We start from the raw sequence: 850 nt of genomic DNA on the forward strand, positions 1-850 counted from the left end.
GACTGCAGTAGGAGGAAAAGTTGGCATCAGTATTGTTGCAACATTGTTCCAGTATTGTCACTACAAACATTTTAAAGTGGAATTTGGCCAATAACTCTTTTCACTAATGTAATAGACAAACTTATTACAGTGTCCTCTCTATTTGTTCAGTCATGGTGAAACAACATCATGCAAGATGTGTGAACACAGCTCACAAAAATGTGTTAACTGGGAAACAAAACTGTGGATAATGTACTGCTTGTATTACTCAAAAAAAGTCTGCAAGCGTTGAACTATAATCCAGGATTTCCGTGTAGTGCTAGAGTAAGGCGGAAAACCACTGCGTATCGAACCACTCAGATAAAGCAGAATACCTAATCCTGTTTTCGTCGGCTATCACTAACAAATTTCCTGTTGCAAAACTTAAACATGTCAGACATATTGCTTTTTCAATTTAAAGAAAAACAAAAAAAAACAACAACTTTGCTTTGATCCAAGACAAAGCACTGATAAAGTGAACCATTATTATTTAATCCTTTTCCTATGAAAGGCCACTTCCCAGCTTCACATTCATATCACACAACTGCACAGACTGGAAACTGGGCCCTGCAGTCTGCTGCTGGAGCAGGTAAAGAGTGAACAAGAAACAAGACAGAGAGGCTACACTACCAAAGATGATGCAATGATGCAAACAAAGCACAGCTCATATGCAAACCACTCTTATGACATGCTGATCCACAGTGCCCGATATCAAGGAAATAAGATGTAAGTAAATGTATGTGGAATGTTGAATGCTTCATTTTTAGCCAAAGCATAAAAAGGAACTGAAAATATTACCACACAGCTGCTGGCATACAACCAATCATTGATA

The sequence above is a fragment of the Xiphias gladius genome, chromosome 3, assembly GCF_016859285.1.
Source record: "Xiphias gladius isolate SHS-SW01 ecotype Sanya breed wild chromosome 3, ASM1685928v1, whole genome shotgun sequence".
NCBI lineage: Eukaryota > Metazoa > Chordata > Actinopteri > Istiophoriformes > Xiphiidae > Xiphias > Xiphias gladius.